Raw genomic sequence first — 24,149 nt, 5'->3', positions numbered from 1 at the left:
TTGAAAATATATTTTTTTGAAATAAATTTGAAGATTATAACTATTAACTGAAAGGATAATAAATAACCAATATTGTTTTATAACCACGCAGCAAAATAATTTTTTTTAACCCCAAAACAACCTCCTTTCACTCATTGACCACTCTCCAAGAGTATAAAATCTAATATACACATCTTGCTAACAATGCACATTCACTTAACTTCCAGAGGTGATCCTTGTTCTTTCCCCCTCCAATCATATATTGAAAAATATCTCCTTTAACTGTACAAAGAGTAGAAAGGAGATCAGTGTTACCTGGACACCAGTTAAGAAGTATTTAACAGCAGTAACATCTGAATATATTCCAAAGGGAAATAAGCAGATGTAAAATGGATGAATGAAGAGATTACACATGCAGTTAGGAGGAAGAAAGCATTATGAAGGCAGCAGAAGATGAATGGCAATAATTTGCTGCATGTGGAGTATAAAGATCAGGCCAGAAAGATGACTCAGCAAGGATAGCAAAATTGACTAATAAAAAAGAAATAACTAAATAAAATAAAATAAAAATCAACTAATGCCTTTTTATTTATTCCTGTATAGGGAGTAGGTGAGGCTGTTTTAATCCTGTCTAACTTTTGGAGACTGAGTGAGCAGTTCAATCTCCACTGGTAGCCAATTAGAGATAGCTGGCACACATCTCTACACTAATACAGTGAAGAGACAGCTAATAAGTGCCACTATCTCATGGTACCTAATCCTAACACAATATATTTAATGTCTGAAAATAGAGTGAGTTCTACAGTCAATTTTCTTGAGTTTATGGGATGAAAAACCTGAGTTTCGGGAGAAAAAACTCACTTGCCCATGCTAGAGATCAACTAACTCGGGAACTGGATGAAAAAAGGCTTCGAAAAAATTCCTCTCGTCAGCAACTAGAATCGAACTCATGACACTTTTTTGTTCAGCTGGTTGAGGGCTGAGGAGTGTAAACCCCACTTCTGCTGAACTATATAGGCCTAAATTGACTAATAAGGCCAAGAAAAATAAATAAATAAATAAAATACCAGAGAAATCTTTCAACATGGACAGTAGAAAAAGAATAATTATGGAAGGTTGCTATATTCATTATTTTGTAAACTGAAGAAAATGGCTGACATTTATCACCATTTTCTTCAATTTACATAAGAGATTACTGTGTGGCACACTATCAAATGCTTTTACAAAGTTCATATAGTATTGAGTGTAACCATTCCTTCTATTAAACTGAACTGTCACTTTATCATGGAAAGTTAATAAATTACTAAAATAAGACCTCTCCTTCACAAATATGTGCTGTCTCCCATGAGTAAAATATTCTTTCTACATATTATTGAATTCTGTCTTAACCAATTTTTCCAAACTTAACCAACAAGTCTCACTCCAGATAACACTGTGTTCCCTGGATTATAGCAACATCCCACTAAATATCCTGTCCTATATCACACCATGTGCTCTCGAAACCATTAGTAGCATTTCCATCAAAATTCTCCACTCTGAGAGGACAAAACTTATCATGAGTAATACCCCACAACCATATTTACCCTTCCTATCCTGCTGAAATATACTGTACCCTTCTACTCCTGTCAGAACTTCAACTTCTATCAACCACATTTCGCTGATCCCAATAATTTTTGTACAGGCTGATGTTATCAATGCCACCAGTTCATTTCCTTTATTACTGATACTCTTGACATTTATATAAAGAAATATAAATGCACTGTTAGCATTTCTAATCCTATTATTATTCCCTCCAGTTGAGTCTGCAATATACCACACATTCTACCATCATCCAAGCAGCTATTCTCACAAGAGGCCAGCCTATCATTCATCCTGGTGACTCTAATATTTCTTTCCTGACATACTCATTTGTCCAGAAAACAATCTCTCCAGATGCTTACATCCTTCCATGCCCATGTTCAAATGTAGACCACCTCTTGCATACACATATTCCAGACCTCTCTTTTGACACATTCTTGTTATCATGTCATTCATTATTGCTGCTCTCCTCCTTAATTCTGCATTATCATATCGGGGCAATACACACACATTACCTTTCCTCTCACACTTTCTGCTACATGGTTCCTGATATTAACCTCAAATCTCTTGCTAAATTCACACTACTTCTCAGACCATTTATATCAAGCATCATTATCATCTCATCCACATTCTCACCTTGCTATATTGGCACAGACACACTCTGTCATTCCTCCAGGCAAGCAATCCTCTAACATTCTATTCTGCATCACTTGCCTCACAAATCCATTCATTCCTTGCCCGCTTGCATCCCTTACTCTGTCTTATATAATGCTCTCCCTCCTTGTTCTTATAATCTTCTGCCTTCCTCTCATCTCTCTTAACTTTCTCTTATTCCCTTTCTTTTCCTGGTTTGCCCATTCTTTTGGTTTCTTATTCCTCTGACTTTCTCTCAAACCTCTTGCTCATCTAACATCAGTCAGCCTTTCAAGTCTTCTAATCTCTCCCTTCACATGAGTCAACTCACTTTTCACACTTCTACTTCCTCCCCAAACATCCTAATATCAAGTTCAAGTCCACTACCACCTCATTCTCATCTTTCTCCCCCCCCCTTTATCACACTACTCATAAATCTCTCCTGTCAAAACCTAATTTCTGTAGGGTAAATATCACTATCACTGCCACTTGAATCTGAGATACTGATATCAAAATCACCTAGCTCTTCCTACTATCTACATTTCATGTAAACATGCATTCCCTCACCTCTTCCTGCCATATTTTTAAATGATGAAAGTGTACATGTCATAGGCATACATGCTACAAATCTTGTAATCATACTTTGCATTAGTGGCAGGTTGGACAATAATGAATCAGTAAACAGAGATATAGTGGCCACCATAATTAATAGACGGAAAAGGTATAATACGCAAATCAATACATGAGAAAAGTACTTCAAACACAAAAAACTCCCAAATGCAGTCACAACCAGGCATAAATTTACAATGAAGTTATAATAAATTATTATTATTATTATTATTCAAGCCTCCATGGAGTCAAAAGACTCATCATGGGAGGTCCTTCCTATAAAACACAAAGTCTATCATACCATTCCTTGAACTCATTGACATTCTTGCTCTCACCACTCTATCAGGCAATGCATTCCACAGTTCAACCACCCTCCATGCGAAGAAATAACTCCTCGCCCTCTTGCTCACAGCTTCCTTTCAAAACTTCCAGGGATGGCCTCTTGTCATTGCTCCTTCCCACTATACCACCAAATGAAGGAACTCCCCAGTGCCCACCCTGTAACTGCCTCTCAACAGTTTAAAAGTCTCGATCATATCACTTCTCCTTCTTCTATCCACCAAACTCTGCAGTCCATTCCCTCAGCCGATCCTTATAACTGACATTGTACAGTCCTGAAACCATCTTTGTTATCCTCTTTACCTTTCCACAGTTAATTTATCCCCTTCAAATCCTGGGGATCAAATTTGAGAACAATAGTCTAAGTGTGGTCTGATAAAGGTTTTATACAATGGAATGATAACTCTTTTATCTCTGCAGGTCAGCATCCTTCTCAGTATTGCAGCAATCCTCTTGGCTACCTTCACCATCTTTGCAATATGCTTCCTGAATTTCAGTTTTCTATCAATCATCACCCCCATATCTCTTGTCTCCCCTACTAACTCCAGTACAGCTCCTCCAATCAAGGCAAGTGACTAGTGGTGTACTTCAGGGCTCAGTTCTTGGTCCTCTATTGTTTAATTTGTACATCAATGATATTGGAAATACCTTGAATGGAAATATCCACTTCTTTGCTGATGATGCAAAATTGGGAAGCGCGATAATCAATTCAAATGATGTGGATATTTTACAGGATGACTTAAATAGGCTGACAGTATGGACTGAGGTAAATGGCTGTCAGTTCAACATTGCTAAGTGTAAGGTGATGCACTTCGGGAGAATGACATCGCATGCTGTTTACTATATTAATGGAACTGAACTGCAGGAAGTTGATGAAACAAGAGACTTGGGAGTTATTGTGGACAGAGAACTTAAGTTTAAAGGGCATATTGAAAAGATTTCCAAAACATCACATCAAATTACATGGTTGTTGAGGAACACACTAACAAGCAGGGATAGGGAAGTTATTGTTCCACTCTATAAGGTATTAATAAGGCCGCATTTGGACTATTGTGCACAGATCTGGTCGCCAGGATTTCTTGGTGATGCGGAGGTGGTGGAGAGGATTCAGAAGCGGGTTACAAAGATTGTTGCAGGTCTGTGGGATGTTCCCTATGAGGATAGATTGATGATCTGTGGGCTCCAAAAACTAGCTGATAGACGTAGGAGAGGAGATATGATAGAGGTATTTATATTGTTAAAGGGATTTTACAGGATTGATACTGATGATATTCTTAAGACCAGTGCAGGATGTGAGAGAACGAGGGGCCATCCCTGGAGATTGTGTAAGAGTGTGGTTAACAAGGGTGTTAGGACTAGATTTTTTACTTGGAGGGTTGTGAATGGGTGGAATGCTTTGCCAGAGGTGGTTGTGAATGCTTCAACTGTGAATGAGTTTAAGGAGAGGTATGACAGGTATTGTGTAAATAATGGTTAGTGTGTCATTGTCGGGTGTCCTGCGATGAGTCTTTTGACTCCATGGAGACACCGTTAAAATAATAATAATAATAACAACAACAACAACAATAGATATAAATGTTCTGTGTGGCTTATATCCGGAGTAACGTCAAGAATTAATGAATAACATTTCGCCTCTTTAACCATTTCTAAAATATTTTTGTTTTATAGCTTCAGAAATTATACGGATGATTTCATTTTGTATTTTATCTCCTAAATAATGAGCAATGTTCCTTTCTTGTGATGTTTGGATGCAATGCAAGTGTTCTGCCATTATTGAATCAAATTTAGCGACAGTTTCTAACTTTAAAAAATTGCCGTTATCATTTTCAAAAAGTTTTCATGAAGAACCTCTAAAAGCTATACTGTCTTGATAAATGTTGTATTATGTAGATTAACCGTTCCATAACATATTGCCAATATTTTTTCTCAGTTTCGTATAATCTTTGTTGTGTGCAATCAATGTTTGAACACAACAAAGAACTTTGTTGCGTGTTAATCAACGACATTTTAAGTTCGCTGTATTTTGAACAGTTTTTAATGTGTGCGGAACTTGTCTCGTGTATTTTTAGTATAAGACTGAAATGTTGCCAATCGTTACAACCGTATTCGTTAGTAAGTTGGGAATTTTGACTAACAAATATTTTGCAATAATAACAGAAAACCGAATTTCATGATTCTGAATAAACTAAATAACTTCGTAAAGTTTTTCTCCATTTGCTAAAGTTCGATAATAGTACGAATCGGAAAACTTGTGGCCAGATTCATCTTTGGGAAATTCTTTATTAACTACTTGACGTGGGCAATGCTCAATTAAACAATCTCTAACTTTGGTAGTTATATAATTTGTCCAAGTACCTGGATCATTAACATTAAAATTTAAAGTAAAATTTGAAGTTTCGTGTTTCGCTGAATCGAAATCCAATATTTCTTCTGCTGCAACTTCTGTAGACAGTCCAGTCAGGCCAGTTTCATTTTCGCATATAACATTTGTTTCTTCATAGTTGTCTTGTGTCATCTCTTTTTCTGTAGTAGAGCTACGCGGAGTACTTGATTCGTCAGAACTTTCTGTTCTTCGTTTTGTATGTGCTACTGAAGTTAGGTTGGTCGATTGGTACAGCCTGTGTTACTAATGACTCAGTTAAGTAAATTTCAGCGGGGTTAGTAGTTGGAAGGGACCCAATCGTTCGATGCTGTTGGCACACTCTCCCTCGATAAGTCTTTGTACTCCCTGGAGGTGTCAAATAATAATAATAAATTATTCGGCGATCCAGCCAATTTATGTTCCAATTGTCTTTTCCTGTTTTGTGCACCAGATAACTTCTTTGGCTTTTTTCCCGATATCTAGGGGTTAACACATTTGGTTAGACTCTAAATAAGAAGAGCGTTAAAAGGTGTCCACCAAAATAAATAATAATTTCTGAAATTTTCCCTTAAACTTATTTTTTAACCCCTTAACCGACTATTATTTTTAAGGTGAATGGCCCAAAACTATCTATTTTTTCTTTTTATTACAGAATTTTATTTTTCAGATGTTTGAATAATAAATATGCTTACATTTTAGGTATTTTTTGAAAATTAAACATGTAGAGATATCAGCCCCTGATTGATTTCTCAGTGATATTTATTTAATATTTTTTATATTCTGGTAATTGTTTAATAATTAAGAAATTCCTAGAATATTAAATTTATTTATTAAAGAAATTAGTAAAAGGACCCCAACCCCAATGTCGTCCAACCAGAACAAGAACAAATATATAAATAAATCTCTTATTGAAAATTATTTTTTTTCTAGACGTCTACCCAACATAAGATAAAAATCATTTGTTTTCAAAATAAGATAATTAATTAAAATGAAACAATTTAACTGATTTTCAAACTTAGCAAAAATATAATAGACATACTTACTTTACGTGAATAATAATCCAAATTCACAAAAAAATTACTAAACAGCAATAAATATATTTTATAAAACAAAAGGCAACTGCACAGTAACACTGTAAATCACAAATTTAAATTATGCAAAAATACACCAAAAAAGTATCAAGAAAGGTCCAATTGCAGTATGTTTAAACAAACCTAGATCATCTAAAGAGTTTTATAGCTCATAAATAACCTATGTTTATTTACTAATTATATGAAAAGCCAAAGGCTTCAATTCGGCGACATGAACTTATTTAAGTTAAGGAGTATTGCACCCATATTGTTTCTTAGCCGAATAAGAAACTCAAAGAGTTTCATACCGAATATAGAAACTATATAAAGTTCGGCGATTCCAAGCGTAAGCAAATACCTGGATAGTGCAGGATCTGACCCATTTAGTACAAACTATGCTTATTTATTTAAATCGAGCCGCGTCAGCCTGACGCGCCGATGGTCTACGACGCATACATATGGGATTTTTAGCTATGGTCCCTCAGCTGATTAATATGTTTATAATTTATAAACTATTATCTTTAAAATTTTATTTGTCTATCAAAAATCCAAAAATAAGTACATACATAGATACATCTTCAAGGCCCACTCCTCCTAATTGGGTTGTGGGGGGCAACAGCTGCAAGAGGAACTTCCAATAGTCACGATCCTCTGCCACCAAGCTCAGGTGTTCTGGTGGGATTCCCAAACGTGTCCACCCAAGGTTTTGGATATAATCTATCCAGCGAGTACTTGGCCTTCTATGTGGCCTCCCACCCTCTGGCTTGGCAAAGAGGGCTTGCTGAGGGAGCCTCTCTGTGGCATTCTGACCAGGTGCCCGTACCAGAATAACTGTGATCTCTCAACACGGAGAAGCAGCGGTTGAGTATTGAGAGTTTCCCGAATTGCAGAGCTTCTGACTATGTCGAGTTTTGTCGGCCCTGCAACCCCTCGAAGGAACCTCATTTCAGCCGCTTGGATTCGTGTCCGCATTCTTTTGGTCATTATCCAACTCTCATGACCATAGGTGAGGATGGAGACATAGACTATATTGAAGACAGCCAGCTTTGCTTTCTGGCTTAACTCCCACTTCAATACTACCGAACGGCCAAGCTCCCGCAATATTGAGCTTGCTAAGCCAATTCGAGTATCTAGCTCTATGTCCCATTTTCCATCATTCGTGAATATGGACCCAAGGTATTTAAACTTCTCCACCTATCTCATTGGGACTCCACTTACATTTAGAGTGCACCGGGATGGTTGTCTTGAGACCACAAATGTTTCAGTTTTGGCCACACTGATCTTCATTCTGGCATCTGCACAAACAGCTACAAACCAAACCAGGGTCTGCTGGAGGTCATCTGTGGAAGAGCTAAGCAGAACTAGGTCATCTGCAAAAAGCAGACGTCCAATGCTACATTTTCCAATTCTGACACACTCACTGCATCGGCTGTGCCTATCAATCCAGTCCATTGATACACACCCTTGGCAGAGGCCAACAGAGACTGTGAAAGGTTCAGACTTTGTGCTGTCTACCCTGACACAAAACTCTGGGCAATCATACAGGGACTTGATGGCAGCTAATAGTTGACCATCCACTCCATGCTCCCGTACTACTTGCCAAAGCTTATCCCGAGGAACCCGGTCATATGCCTTCTCCAAGTACACAAAACATGTGTAGACATTCTTGGCATATTCCCAAGATTTCTCAAAGACTTGCCTTAAAGTGAAGATTTGGTCAGTTGTGCTTCTACCAGGACGAAAGCCACATTGTTCTTCCTGGAACTTTGACTCAACTATGCTGATGCACCATCTTTCCAAGCACTTAGCATGCACTTTCCCAGGCAGGCTGAGCAGAGAGATGTCACGATAGTTGTTTTGTGCTCGCCCAGATACCAAGCAGCCTGACACACTCGAGTCAGCCAGAGAACACCGTCTCGATTTAAGGCTTTTAGCATTTCGGGCCGAATTTCATCATCACCAGCAGCCTTGCCCGATTTCAGCGATTTTATTGCTAAATGGACCTCTTCTGCTGTGAGACTAGTCATTTCCCCGATCTGCACCTCTTGGATGTCCACAACTGCTGGGCCACCCGGGTTAAGAAGGCTCTCAAAGTATTCCCTCCATCTGTGGAGGATATCCTTCTCGGTTGTTAAAAGTGCACCGTCAGAGGCCTTAATTGCCCTTGCTGTGCACGATTTCCTCCCTCGAAGGCGGCGGATGGTCTGCCAGAATACTTTGTTTGCATTTTGCATAGGATGAGGCTAATCTTTCTCCAAAGGATCCTTTGCTGTCTTACTGTCCTAGCAGCAGCTTTTCGTGCCTCAGCATACTGCAAACGCATCTCAGGTGACCTGAATCTAAGCCATGTTAGGTAGGACTCCTTTTTTTCCCGGACCGTTTTTCGGACTTCTTGTTTCTACCAAGGTGTCCTTTTCTCACTGCCTGTTGTCACACCGAGCCGCTTTCTGCCACACCATGAGAGTGCAGAGGCAGTGACAGCTGTTCTGAACAGCTTCCATTCCTCCTCAACATCTGCAGCATGCTTGGGAATCTCTTTGAACCTGGAGGAAATGTCTTCTGCAAAATTCTTCATCACAGCCTCATTTTCCAATGTCTCCCATTTCATACAGTATAGCTGCTTAGGCCTACCAGCGTTGATGGTAGCATCTGGTTTCTGAATCCGCAGAGTGCACACAACAAGGTGGTGGTCAGTTGACAATTCTGCCCCCTCTTCTCACACGAACGTCCAACACTAAAGAAAATAGGTCTGCTGAGACCATCAAGAAGTCAATCAGAGACCTTTGTTCTAGTGTATCCCTGTACCGGGTATACTTATGGACTTCTCGGTGCTGGAAGAAGGTATTCGTTATGGACAAGCTGTTAGTACAGCAGAAGTCCAATAATTTCAACCGATTCGCGTTAGGGTCAGGGGCACCGTTCCTCCCAACCACACCCCTCCATGTCTGGTCATCTGTTCCAACATGTGCATTGAAGACACCCATTAGCAGGACTGATTCCATGTCTGCTACCCTGTCAAAAGCAGCATCCACTTCCTCTAGGAAGGCAGAGTATTCTGACTCCAGATTAGGTGCATAGGCTTGCACCACAGCCAAATCATGGTTTTTCATCTGAAGCCTTAACGCACTGTACCCGTCCTCCCCCCCCCCAATGGGATCCACTCAGCAACACAGTCTGACAGCTGAGGGGGGGGGGTTGTGAGTATTCCCACACCCTCCTGAGCAGACATTGTCGGGCTCACACCAGAGTAGTAGAGCTTCCACCTCTTATCCAGGTCGATAGTTCCAGAGCCTCTCCTCTTGGTTGAAAATAGCCCGACTAAGTCTAGCCGATAGCGCTTGGCTTCCTCAATGAGTTCCAACTCCTTCCCTGTCAGAGAGATGTTCCAGTTGCCTAAAGCCATAGTCTGGTGCCGTTGTCGTTGCCATTTCCGTCCTTTTGCAGAACCATTTCTTTGAGCTTCCCCTAAACACCTCCCCAAAGCAGTAGCGGGCCCATTGATGAAGTTTCCTCTAGCAGAGTGCTGAGGAGTGGTGTCTAAGGGAGACTGTAACATATTTTTCGAACGGGTCCCTCTGCCTAAAACCCGAACGCGTCCCTTGGTAACCCGCGCGACGGACGATGCGGTATGAACATTTTTTGATGGCCTGATCATGTTACAGTGTTTGATAACGTCCTGTTAGCACAAGACGAAATGACATAGAAAAATAGGAAAGATTCCAAAAATAAGTACACAATTAAAATCAAAGTCAAAAATTGTCCAAAGTCACTTAAACACAGAATTCACAATACACTCAATATATTTCACATTCAAAATTGAAATTCAGGCTAAATATTTGATAGATCAGTGTTTCTGAAACTTCATATATCCGTGTATCCCTTCTTTAATTTTCATTATTACCAAGTACCTTATCAAAATACCCTTCTCAAAATAATAATAATAATAATAATAATAATAATAATAATAATAATAATAATAATTAATAAATAAAAATATATTTCATTGTAAATATCTGTTTCATTTGAATTTAGATGTACATTTAAACAAAAAAATATGATTTATTTTTAATAGAACAAAATTTATAAAGATACTATACATTTTTACTTAATATAAATAATTTATCATCGAGAGAAGTGAAATTGCTTATATCTGCTATATTGCTCTCTTTTGTGCATTTTATAAATCCAGTCTTTAACCAATGAATTTGAAAACTAAAAAAATTACCGTATTTACTCGTACTTTTTTCCCAAAATTAAAGCTAAAAAATCGTGGTGCGAGATATATGCGGGGATATTCGGAAACTAAAGTTTTCAGGAAAAAAAAACCTGAAAACGGGTATGACTTACTAAGAAGCTTTTATTTTCCATCACATCTTCTGTCCTCGAGAGCAGTTTCCTTGGCAATGTCAAAATTATCTACTCAAATAGAATAATCTTCTTTCCCATTATATCAGGCAAAAATTACCAGTAATTTAAGACTTGAGATACATAATGAACAATCCTTTACAAATTACTAATGAGAAGTGAAAGATGTGCACGATTGTAGGCCAGTAGAGAAAGAGCAGCTATTAAGAAGTGCATATGTTTGGTGCGGTATTAACAAAAGATCGCACGACCCAAACAAAAAGCAAGCCTACAATTCAATGGAAATGCTAATTCTCTTAAACCAATTTCTATAATATCTGAAATACATTCACTATACAGGGTGTTCGGGATAAATTTGACAGTTTCGTAAGGAAAAAGAAAATCTTCTTTGTATCTATTATATTTAATGAATTGACAAAAAAACATTACAGGCAGAGTTAATTACAATACTATCAACAAGATTTACTCAAAATAACCACCATTAGCATCGATCACAGCTTCAATTCTGCTTCGGAACCTCGAACAAGCTGATGCTACAGTCTCCCTGGGAAGGGCCGCAAAAACTGTTTTAATTTTATCCATTAACTGGGCTTTTGTATTACTGGAAGTGCGATTGGTGTCTTTTTCAACTGCGCCCCATACAAAATAATCCATGGGGTTAAGGTCTGGGGAGTTTGGAGGCCAAACATTTGGACTGGTGAAGTCGTAGAAATTTTCAGACAACCATTTTTGACTTTTCCCAGAGGTGTGGCAAGGGGCCGAATCCTGCTGCCATACATACGGCCTACCATTGGCTACCCTTGTTATCCAGGGCTTGACTACAGTTAGCAACTCCACGAACAAAGCCCGAATTCCAATGCCAGGGTTCTTCAACACCTGTTCCTGCAGATTTGCGAGGAATTCTGCTGTACGAACGCAATCAAATCGTCTGCTAGGGATCTTTCTTCTTGCTACATCCTCGTAGTCACCATTGCAAGTCTCTAGTTCATGCCTGATTGTTTTTACTGTATTCAGGGAGCATTGGGCAGCAGTCGTAATATCCTTATTTTGATGGCGGGCACGAATCATCATGATACAAGTTATTCTCTTCCATGATTCAGGTGGGTTCCAGCTATCCATCCTTTCTGACATCTTGTATATGAATGAAGAAGGGTCCAAACTTTTAAATGAAGAGAAGTGTGTGTTAATACATGTAACTTACGGAAAAATATAATTAATTATAAATATGTCAAATTTATCCCGAACACCCTGTATATATATTTCTTAGTTTTAACAGGTCATGAGGGGGGTAGTGTTGCAAAACCATATGTTGTACCGACGTGATTTTGCTTGAGTCTATACAGCAGTTTCTGTTGGAGGTAAGTGTGATTCATTAGTTAGTGTTTATATTCCCAGTTGTCTCTAATTGCACTATTTGTTGAGAAATATATTACACAATCTGCAAATGTCTGTGAACCTTATTCAGTGACATGATAAAACTAATCGTTTTTCGTGTTTCTGCAGTATAGTTGCTGTTGTGGAGGACATATTGTTTACTGTAGGGAGCGAGTTATCGTCCAATGTGAAAGTTGGGGCGATAGTGACTCACAATTTGAGTAGGAGAATTCATGCATAATATAATTTAATATCTATATATTGATTATAAAAGGTTATGAAATTCACATCGTACGATACTTTATGGGTTGTTTCCTTAAGTATCTAATAAGTGGGTTCTAAAATGTTTAGTTTTAGTATGTATGACTATAATTTTTTTATTAATAAAATATAATAAGCACATATTTAAACTGTCAATGGAAATGGCGCCTTTTTTATTTGGTAAACTACACACTGTATTTTTGTAAAATATCTTGTTGCTGTAATATAGCTGAACAAGCGCCTTTATTAATCAGCGCCAAGAGGCAGGCTGCCTCTCTGCTATACCCTGTCGACAGTACTGGGCAAAGCACAGCGTAAGAATGAATTCATGGTCTGTCTTAAACTAACAATTTCCACTAAAAATATAATAAACAATCGATAATATTTATACAATTTTCGCTGAGTCGATGCTTACTCTGTGAAATAAAATCTGTGGTAATATTGATAACGTTTCACTTCAAACAAATTATAATAAAACTGGTGATGTATTAAGTTAAAAATGTTGTTAGATTATTAAGAATTCATAATTTGACTGATTTAAACTTTCATTTATATTGTTAACTATAATTTGTAATTGTGTAATATATATAAAAAAAAAAGCCTGTGGAGCTCAGTGGATGTGGCGTTTGCCAACCACGGCGCTTGGCCGCACGAAGGAAGACTTGGTTTCGAGTCTAGTCGGGGACTAGAGGAAATTTTTCTAAGCCTTTTTTCGACCGGTTCCCGAATTAGTCGATCTCTGGCACGGGCAAGCAGGTTTTTCCTCCCGGAAACTCGGGTTTTTCGTCCTGTAAACTCAAGAAAATCGACCGTAGAACCCACATTATTTCAGACATTAAATATATTGTGTTAGGGTTAGGGACCACGAGATGGCGGCACATTTGAGCCGTCTCTCTTCACTGAGTACCGCTTAATTAGTGGTAGCCTTGGGCCACCTATCTCTGATTGGTACCAGTGGAGATTGAACTGCCCACTCAGTCTCCAAAAGTTAGATAGGGCTAAATGGCCTCGCCTACTTCCCGTATACGGGAATAAAAAGGCGTTAGCTGATTTTTTTTTGTTAACTATAATTTGTAATTGTGTAGTATATATAATACGATATAATTCAAGAATAAGAAAATTTATATATATATATATATATTTTTTTTTTTTTTATGATTTTTTTTTTTTAATGGTGAAATGGCGCTCCTCACCTCACAGCCCTTGTGCGATACACAATCTGCACAACCGCACGGTGTGGCCCTGCCACTAAGGCACTAAGTCTCTTCAACATGTTGAAGGAGAAAGCAGGACCCGATTACGACTACGAATTCAACGCTTCTTCCAGTTGGTTCATGAGATTCAAGCAGCGTTTTTCGCTGCATAATGTGAAAATGTATAGTGAATTTTCAAGTGCCGATGAGAAGGCTGCCAAGGAGTTTGTGGAGAAATTGGTTAAATTATTGCGCAGGAAAATTATTTGCCACAGTAAATATTTAATATGGATAAGATCTTGTTTCAGAAAAAAATGCCGGAGCGGACAATTCATCCACAAAAAGCTAAAATCTATGCCAGGTTTCAAAGCTCTTAAAGACTGTGTTACGATTCTGTTAGGGGGTAATGTGGCTGTATATAAACTGAAATCATTTGTGATATGGCATAGTGAGAATCCACGAGCCTTCGCAAACATTAGGAAACATATACTTCCAGTTCATTAGCGGAGATATAAGAAGTCGTGGATGGCTTAAAAATTGTTTGCGGATGCCTTAATTGACTGTTATGCGAGTGAAATGGAAAGCTATTGTGTGAAAGAAAATGTAGAATTTAAAATTTTATTAATTCTAGATAATGCTCCAGGTCATCCGTCTTATATCGGTGATCTTCAACAAGTTCAAGGTCATGTTTCTCCCTACAAACACTACTTCATTGATCCAACCGATGGATCGGGTAGTTCTAGTAGTGATTAAGGTTTATTATCTACGTAGAACTTTTTCAAAAGCCATTTCTGCTAATGAAGAAAATGACCAGACTCTCATGCAATTCTGGAAAGCGTTCAATATTATCATGCTATTAAAAATATTGCTGTGACTTGTGACGAAGTGACCTTTCAGTGTATGTGTGGCATATAAAAGAAGACATTAAAAAGGTTTGAAAGTTTTGAAAAAAAAAAAATGAAGATCTTTGTAATTTGAGTGAATAAATAGTGGGCCTATCAACTCAGGAAGTGCCCGTGAAGAGTTGACCAACGAAAAATTGGTCGAAATGGAGGAATAACATGTTGCAGAAGAGGATGAACAAGAATAGAAAGAGGAAAAAGAGAAACAAAGAGAGGTAGTTAAACAATTCGCAGTGAAATGTTCTCTGCCGTTAGCAATGTTCTCAAAACGGCTGAAGACATGGCCCCCAATGTTGAACGCTACTTATTAGTAGAAAGGAAAGTACATGATGCTTTGCTTGCTATAAACAAATTTATGGTGAAAAGAAGAGGAATAAACAAAGCACATTTTCATCAAAAAACAAAGGTTACACCAGAAGAGCCGCAGCCCGGTCCTTCGCATAAGGAAGATAATGAAGATGTGATTGTGGAGGAAGATTTGGGGGATTATTCTCCTGTTTTATAGTGGCAGTAACGCACAGTACAGTTTTAATTAAAAAGTAATTCAAAAAATTAAACATTCAATAATTTTAATTAAAAAGTAAAAGTTGATTTAATATATCGACTTACGTCCTGCCTTAGGGAACGGAACCCCGACGTAAGTCGACGGATGACTGTATATATAATACAATATATATATATATATATATATATATATATATTTGGAAGGCCTTCCCTCACGTTCAAGATCTTCCAAATTTTGCCTTCCTTCTTTAAAAGTTTTATGCCAGCGAAAAACACTTGGCCTCGACATTACTTCATCGTGGAAAGCTTTGCGTATCGCGTTAAAAGTGTCCGATGCCGATTTTTGCAAACGCACACAAAATTTAATCGCATAACGCTGTTCCATGGACGCTTCCATTTCGAAGACTGGTCGCACCTCGTAGACGCGCCGATGAGCACTTGCGTTTAGTCACGTGACACTCTGGCACATCAGCCCGTATACGCCATCTATCAACCTCTGTTGTTATACAGACAGCAGCATTTCTTTATTCCACAGAAATTAATATTGTGATGAGTGGTTTCGCCACAGTAAAATTAGTCTTATTACTTATTAAACAGCCCACGTATATGTATTAAGGATACCAGGTAGTTTTATAAACTTGGTTTTTTTACTCCTTCTCCCAAGTAAGCAAAACAGTTAAGTTTGCGCCTGAACGTAGTTCAAGTCTAAAGGTAGTGCAACATCAGGGCCACTCGTTGTAAAGGTGGTAAAGCTCTGATCACTATTCTTAGTATTTCTCATAATGTAAAACACATCTCACTAAGAGATGTATACTATTATACATTATGGGTAAGGGTTACTACCCAGACCGGTTTCAACCTTTTATGAAGTCTCCTCAGTGAGTAGCTAGACCCTGAAATACCAAGGTTTTAGTAATATAGAGCCTTATCAAGATAAAATCTTTTGACATCTTAATCTCATCCAGAGTTTCTTATTCAAAGTAAATGTACCTTGTTGCAACTTGTATAGGTAAAGTTGATTAGGTATTGTGTTAGGGTTAGGGACCACGAGATGGCGGCACATTTGAGCCGTCTCTCTTCACTGCGTACCGCTTAATTAGTGATAGCCTTGGGCCATCTGTCTCTGATTGGGTACCAGTGGAGATTGAACTGCCCACTCAGTCTCCAAAAAGTTAGATAGGGCTAAATGGTCTCGCCTACTCCCGTATACGGGAATAAAAAGGCGTTAGCTGATTTTTTTTAGCTGATATATATATATATGTGTGTGAGCCTGTGTAGCTCAGTGGATGTGGCGTTTGCACACTATGGCGCTTGGCCGCACGGGTTCCCGAGTTAGTCGATCTCTGGCAGCGGGTTTTTCTCCCAGAAACTAGGGGTTTTTCGTCCCGTAAACTCAAGAAAATCGACCATAGAACCCACACTATTTCAGACATTAAATATATTGCGTTAAGGGTTAGGGACCCATGAGATGGCGGCACTTGTTAAGCCATTCTCTTCACTGCGTACTGCTTAATTAGTGATAGCCTTGGGCCAGCTATCTCTGATTGGGTACCAGTGGAGATTGAACTGCCCACTCAGTCTCTAAAAAGGGAATAAAAAGGCGTTAGCTTAGCTTAGCTTGAAATCTACGCTTCCTCTTGTTATCATGCAGGGAATGAGGTCTGATTAATGGAATAATGAATTACTGACCATTTAAACCTATATACAGGTAACTCTCATATAACGCGGATGTTATTTTCCGCAGAAATGCCGTGTTATATAAATCACGTTATGCGAGCCTCAGATCACATAGAAAAAGTAGGGTTATGTTAAGAAATCGTTTTTTTTTTTAAATTATATAAACAACAATGACATAACCAACAAAAATATATTTTTATTTAATTCAGGTAATTCATGTAAGTTAAGAAAACATAAACTATGAAACAAATACACAGTATAAAAGTATAAAAATTACAAATTGTACTTAAATTTCATTGCACATAATGCATAAATGTTTTACGCAAAATAAAATAGTGCATATTTTAATTTTTCATAGCGCGAGGATTTGAGGATTTGTTAATAAACATTGGTTTTGTCGTGTAATCACCTGATACATTACAGAGTAATTCTGTCTTTGGAAACTTTGAATCCAGGAACTGATCTTCCATTTTTCGAAATATAGGTGCATTTTTGCATTTTTTTCCAATATAACCCGGATTCATCCGAATTGAACGCCTAGTCTGCACTATAAATGTTTATAAACTTTTAGAGCTTTCTGTTTAATAAGATTTTCCATCCATAGGAATTTTCTTTTGAAATGCAATCTTCTATCCAAATCATTAGAGATTTCTCCATTTTTCAATTCGATATCGCGTACACGAGTAACGTGTTTTGCACTTATCGTTGACCCAGCAGTAATCACTTTCTCGGATTTTATGTTCATTTTGTTTGATTGTTCGAATTGTTGATTCATTTAAATTCGAAGTCCCTGCAAAACCTCCTGGTTTTTCTCCATTTTTCAACCGATCCAAGATTTTGATCGGTTGAAAAATTTTTCCAATATAACCCCGAATGAATATCATCTGATATACATTTCTACCCGGAAAGAAATGTATATCAGAAAATATACATTTTCTGATATTCGATCTTTTTCAATAAATTTTTCAATTTAAAGGACATTCTATCCTTTTCAATTTAACTACTTGAATACAAATTCTACCCTACGGTTCTTCTTTATGAAGTGGTCAATAACATCGTCATAAAAAGTTGGCTGTAACTTAATTTTCCCAAGCAACACGCACACTTGTAAAGGCTGGATAAGTTCACTGGATAGAGCTACTTTGACTGCGCATGGCCCACGTTTAAGCAACATGGTGAGATGGCGTGGAGGGAGCAGAAATGGCTATGCGCGCGCATGAAATCACAGTTGTGAAACGAGGACCTGGATGCTACCAGAACCGAGCAAGCCAAGGTAGCTTGACTAGCATCGGCCTTCGATACACAACGCAAAGCTCAATAATTGCCGCGCAAGCTTAAAACGTCTTCTGTCTACAAAAACGCCTAAATGGAATGCTTATAAATGCATATATTCATTAACAAATAAATATTGCTTCTTTCTCAAAAAATGAGCTCGCGCAGCAAGCCTAGCAAGCATGGAGAATTCGCGACTAATATAGGGTGTTCGGAATAAATTTGACATATTTATAATTAATTATATTTTTCCGTAAGTTACATGTATTAACACACACTTCTCTTCATTTAAAAGGTTGGACCCTTCTTCATTCATATACAAGATGTCAGAAAGGATGGATAGCTGGAACCCACCTGAATCATGGAAGAGAATAACTTGTATCATGATGATTCGTGCCGGCCATCAAAATAAGGATATTTCGACTGCTGCCCAATGCTCCCTGAATACAGTAAAAACAATCAGGCATGAACTAGAGACTTGCAATGGTGACTACGAGGATGTAGCAAGAAGAAAGATCCCTAGCAGACGATCTGATTGCGTTCGTACAGCAGAATTCCTCGCAAATCTGCAGGAACAGGTGTTGAAGAACCCTGGCATTGGAATTCGGGCTTTATTCGTGGAGTTGCTAACTGTAGTGAAGCCCTGGATAACAAGGGTAGCCAATGGTAGGCCGTATGTATGGCAGCAGGATTCGGCCCCTTGCCACACCTCTGGGAAAAGTCAAAAATGGTTGTCTGAAAATTTCTACGACTTCACCAGTCCAAATGTTTGGCCTCCAAACTCCCCAGACCTTAACCCCATGGATTATTTTGTATGGGGCGCAGTTGAAAAAGACACCAATCGCACTTCCAGTAATACAAAAGCCCAGTTAATGGATAAAATTAAAACAGTTTTTGCGGCCCTTCCCAGGGAGACTGTAGCATCAGCTTGTTCGAGGTTCCGAAGCAGAATTGAAGCTGTGATCGATGCTAATGGTGGTTATTTTGAGTAAATCTTGTTGATAGTATTGTAATTAACTCTGCCTGTAATGTTTTTTTGTCAATTCATTAAATTTAATAGATACAAAGAAGATTTTCTTTTTCCTTACGAATCTGTCAAATATTATTATTATTATTAAAAGAGACCTGCAGGAAGTCAGGGATTTATGGGAAGCCACCGCATATTATTCACATCAAATGCCATACCTGTTACCTGTTTTTGAATGGATTGACACCACTTGCACACATCTGAACTAGCACTTATACCCATCTTGGCAGCATTCATTCTTAACTTCCAAGGTTAAGATTCATCCTACTTCATCCAGCATTCATCCTACTTCTAACGTTATCCTGTATAACCTTCTCAGAAATTTGTAAGTCTCAATCATATCACCTCTCTTTCTCCAGTTTGCTAGTGTCTGAGTCTACAAATTATCGGTCTATCTTCATGATGATGTTCAACCTGTTTTCTACTCACTACAGGGTGAAGGCCTCTTCCATTGCGGACGGATTGGGTCTACTTCTTCCATGGTGACCCAGTCCATCTTGGGAGAGTGTTGATTCACTTGTATGAATGAATGTATGAAGGTGAAAGACAATCACAAACATCCATGCGTATGCGGGACTCGAACCCGTATCCTTTTCGCTGGAGAGTGGATACACTAACCCCTCCGCCAACAGGCCAGCTTCTATCTTCATAATCCACAGTATTCCATAATCTGATATTATTTTTAACACTCTCCTTTGAACTCTCTCTCTCTCTCTCTCTCTCTACGCTGTAACAGAATCACAACTGAAACCAGGATACTACACCTGCACACAAAAAGTCCAAGTGAGGTCTTATGAAGGCCTTGTAAAGAGGCAAAATGACTTCTTTATCTTTACAAGTGAAAGTTCGTTTCAGAATTGCAATTGTTCTCTGAGTTGTTTTGCTGTCTTTGCTATACGGTACTTGAATATCTGTACATAGTAATTCATAGGTCTGATCAAATCCTTATCCTATATGTCAGTGTTCTCCACATTGTTCCTATAATGCGCTGTGCTGTCCTCGCATTTTTTTAAGCAAAATTTGACAATCTTAGCAAAATATCATAGAAATTAGGTCCTCATCCACCAACACCCTCAAATCCATCATCTACTTCACCTCCTGTGATTACCCCATCAATACCTTGACCCGGCAGCCCTATTCATTTGCCCAATCAAAAAGTCTACTCAATTCCACTTAGGGCTACAATATCCATTTTACCCCTCATAGTTCTTCCCAACTTTGTATCATCTGTAAACAACTATATATATCAGCATTCAAGACCTTTCCAACAGCATTTACATATAAACAACAATGTACCCAAAACCTTTCCTCTTATGCAATATCACTCTCCCATACACCACTTGCTGTGCTTATCAGACAGCCAATCTCCAATCCACTGCACTATTATCCAACCCCATCTTGTCATGTGGAAGTCTATCAAAGGCTCTAGCAAAATCTGTGTATACCACCGTGAATGCTTCCCCTTTGTCCAATGCACTTGTCACCTTGTTACAGTAAGTAGATTGTTAAACAATCTTCTTTTAGCAAAGGCATGTTGTCGTCAATATAATTCTGAATTCTGGTTCTCATTAGCCTCTCTAACAGCTTTATCACAACTCTAGACAAACAGATTGGCTGTAATTCGAAGTCTCAATGTTATTACCCGCTTTACGGAGCAGAATAATTTTCTCCTCTTTTCACTGCTTTGAAACTTGGAGCTTTACTGACATGAAGTTTGCTCAATTCATCTTATACCTCCTGGTCACTCACCATCAGGAGTTCCTCCTCCCTTCCCAGTGCTCTCGATTTCTAAATAATGTTACTATCATTCAGAAATCGAGAATTACTGACGAGATGAAATACCTTTATGAACTGCTCATTTAACATCTCTACTATCATATATCCTCCTCAGTAGTTATCACTCTGCCATTCTCTCCAATCAGTATCATCCTTCCATAATCATTTTTACTTCTATTGGCCATGTATCGAAAAACTCCATAGGATTCATATTTTGGCCTCATTAGCTAACTGCTGCTTATACTGTACTTTTTTTTCTACCCTTACCAAGCGAGTTACCTCTCTTGCTTGCTCTTTGTTCTCCTCGTGCAACCTCGACTATTACAACCACTCATCTTATGCTGCTCCATAATGACTTCTTCTTCCAAACTGCATTTTCACCTCTTCATTTATTCATTTTACACCCAAATTATTAAACCTCTTTACATTTGCAATGCATTCTGACATTGCCTCTACCAGACAGTTACTAAACATGTCCCAAGCAGGCGTGGATCTTTTTTCCTTCCAACTTTTCATTCCATGATAGTTGCAAGCTGTCTCCTGAGCTTGCCATAATCATCAGCCGTATAGTTCCGCATATATCCCTTTTTCCCATAAATCCTCATAATGGCTTGCCACCACCCAAGTTATCACCTCATAGTCACACTTGTCAACTGAGGGGAGATTCAACACCTCATTTTTAATAACAATATCCGATGAGATAATCAAATCCAAAACCGTTGATCCGCGTGTACCCTCTGTTACGTACTGCGTAAGGTAATTGTCCCTCAAAAACTCAAAATATTCATTCCCTGATACTGTATCTTCATTCCAGTCTATATTGCTATAATTAAAATTACCCTTTTCTTATTAGTTAGACCGATTTGTTTATAAACTTCCTTTTCACTGCTCCCAAGTCACCAGGTCTTTAGCAATACTAGCCTAGATATTTCATTTTGTTCATCCCACCTTACACTATAATGTGTCAAAACTACTCCCACTGTTCGATCACTTTCATCTTCCCCCTTCGATGGAAATAACTCCTCTGCTACCGTCAACTGCACTCCTCCCCTCCTGTCTTGCTATTCTCACGAAAAACATCATATCTATCCAACTCTATTCCTGTCAGAATGTCATCCTCATCTAACCATGTCTCACTTGGCTAGATGGATACAGGATGAATATACAAATTTTAGGCGAATATACTGTATTAATGCTAGTTTCATTTCCTTTATTTCAAATATTTCTGGAATTTGTAAACAGACATACTAAGTAATTTGTGGTTCTATAACAATCCTCTCCAAACCCCACTCTTTAGATGTGCCTCCTCCATATTCCCCCTTCCTTGGAGAATAAACCGAACGTTTCGCAAATAGAAGAAACTAGTGGCCCCACCTGTTGTATCTTTTTTGTTGTTGAAAGCGGCAACCTTCATTAGTGTTGTGTCAACTGTTTATGATATTTGTTTCATTAGAAGCCAAGTAATAATGACAAGAGTGACAGTGTGTTTTGACGAACGTTCGGAAAATGGGTTTCAAACAGAGCTGCGATTGACTTTTGTGTTAAACTTGGTAAACATTTTACCGAAACGCATCAAATGCTTCAAAAAAAGCATACGGTGATGAATGCTTATCCCGTACTCAAGTTTACGAGTGGTTTAAGCGATTTCAAAGTGGCCGTGAGAAGCTTGAGGACGACGAAAAGCCGGGCCGTCCAAAAACTGAACTGAGCGAAGTTAACATCCAAAAAGCTTTCGTGATTTCATCAAAGAAAACCAGAAATCGTCCGTGAGATTGATTGAATTGGGGATTCCAAAATCAATTGTGTACAACATTTTGACTGAGAGCCTTCGTAAATTGAATTCGCGATTTGTTCCCCACATGTTGACCGACGACCAAAAAATGTATCGAATTGAACACTGCAAGGACCAAAAAATGTATCGAATTGAACACTGCAAGGAACTCATTAAAACCGCTGGTAAGGACTCAAACTTCCTTGAAACGATCGTTACTGGTGACGAATGGTGTTTTGAGTATGAAATAAAGCGTCAGAGTGCTGAGTGGAGACATCAGAAGAGGGGCATCCGAAAAAAATCGCTTGGAGAAGTCAAAAGTAAAGACAATGCTGATTTGTTTCTACGATTCCAAGGGCATTATCCAAAAGAATTCGTTCCGCCTGGCCAAACGGTCAATGGTGAGTTTTATCTCGAAGTTTTAAAGCGATTGATAGCGAGAATTCGCCGCGTACGGCATGAATATCGTGACGACCGATCGTTCGTCAAAACATATTGTCACTATAACTCAGCTTCTAATAAAACAAATGTCATAAACAGTTTATATAACATTAATGAAGTTTGCCGCTTTCGACAACAAAAAGAAACAACAGGTGGTGCCACTAGTTTCTTCTATTTTCGAAAAGTTTGGTTTCTTTTTGGATAGAGAGTGTTCCATCACTGATTTTACACATCTCCTTAGACCTATTTGGTTCCCTATATCACTGGTCATCCAATCCTTTCTTGTACAAGCGTACATTGGCTCCTATATCCATCTACTTTCCTCATGCAACGCCTCCCTATCCATGCCAACCTTCCCGTCTTTGTGTTTCCTTGTCTTGTGTTCCTTCTCTTTCATTCTCTTCACTCGTGCCGCTCACTTCTGCATTTATAATCTCTCCTACCCTACTTCCTGCTGTTCCACATCACCTCTACTAGTTCTTGCTTCCTTAGGTCTATTCACTGAAGTGAATAGACCTAAGGAAGGTCTATTCACTTTTTGAATTCACCCTCTCTTGCAGTAACAGTTTCTTCCAGCTGATTCACACCAAATCCATTTAAATGTAGCCCATCTCTTTTATACATCTCCATCCGACTCTGAAATTCATCCTACACATCGCTTGAAGGTTTTCCGAATTATTATTACGTGAACCATCAAGTTGACAACTCATCGCAGTAGAACACTGCACATCACACAACCAACCGTCTACACTACTTACGACCTCTATCTATACATTTTAACCCATCTTTAGTTCACCCATGCTACTAATGTACGACAAGTGTACAATCTTTTGTTGAAATTCACACACACACACACACACACACACACACACACACACACACACACACATTGCAGTAGTCAAATTTACGAATTTTTGCTTTCACAAATGTTCATATTTTTACCTTTTGCTACTTTTTTTTTGTTGTTTATTAACGTTTAAGGGATATCACGTTAGTAAATGCGTTATTATTTCTTC

The 24,149-nt window shown here is 38.4% G+C and overlaps 1 protein-coding gene across 4 annotated transcripts in view; it reads right to left on the bottom strand.

Moving 5' to 3' along the window:
- The window catches only part of LOC150109013 (short-chain dehydrogenase/reductase family 9C member 7-like), a 154,660-nt gene that overhangs the window by 129,477 nt on the left and 1,034 nt on the right, over positions 1-24,149 (bottom strand). The window lies entirely within an intron of this gene.

The sequence above is a fragment of the Typopeltis vanoorti genome, chromosome 2 (assembly GCF_054136105.1).
Source record: "Typopeltis vanoorti isolate ZY-2024b chromosome 2, IOZ_Tvanoo_1.0, whole genome shotgun sequence".
NCBI classification, from domain to species: Eukaryota; Metazoa; Arthropoda; class Arachnida; order Uropygi; family Thelyphonidae; genus Typopeltis; species Typopeltis vanoorti.
This window is presented reverse-complemented; position numbering and strand designations above follow the sequence as displayed.